Genomic DNA, 588 nt, shown 5'->3' on the forward strand with positions numbered 1-588 from the left:
GGAAAAAAATTTACCGACACGTGTCAGTTGACGCTGCAAGGCCCTGGACGACCACCCTTGTAGAGGCCGAAGTGGAATTTTTGGTTATTTATGGCTTACAATCTTCGGCCTCGTAGCAACCGTGAACTCACAACAGAATTGACAATCGACAATTTTATTACAACTTTGTGAAATTGTAGTTCTCATGAAAACATTTCATACGTATCTTTTTTTTATAGTATTTTGTCAAATATCTCGGAAATTATTAGAAATATAAAAACCGTATTCGTTAAATTCTTTTCCGTAAAATAAGCCTATCGGTAGGGTGATGCGGTTCATATTAACGTAATAGTAACCCATTGAAGACAGCGGTGCGCCCCGGTTCAGGTAAAAGAATCGGGCGCTCCACTATTACAGTCGACTGATGGTATCGCTAACGCTCCAGACTATTTCAATAGATTAAAAGCTATGTCAAAGTGTCAATGATTTACAGAAAAGAGTTCAACGAAAGATTGTTTAAAGAAAGGGATTATTCTGGAATTCAATGATATAGCTACATTCAATATCAAAACAAACACAATATTGCAAATTGTACGGTTTTTATATTTC

Source organism: Dufourea novaeangliae, unplaced genomic scaffold, assembly GCF_001272555.1.
Source record: "Dufourea novaeangliae isolate 0120121106 unplaced genomic scaffold, ASM127255v1 scaffold77, whole genome shotgun sequence".
NCBI lineage: Eukaryota > Metazoa > Arthropoda > Insecta > Hymenoptera > Halictidae > Dufourea > Dufourea novaeangliae.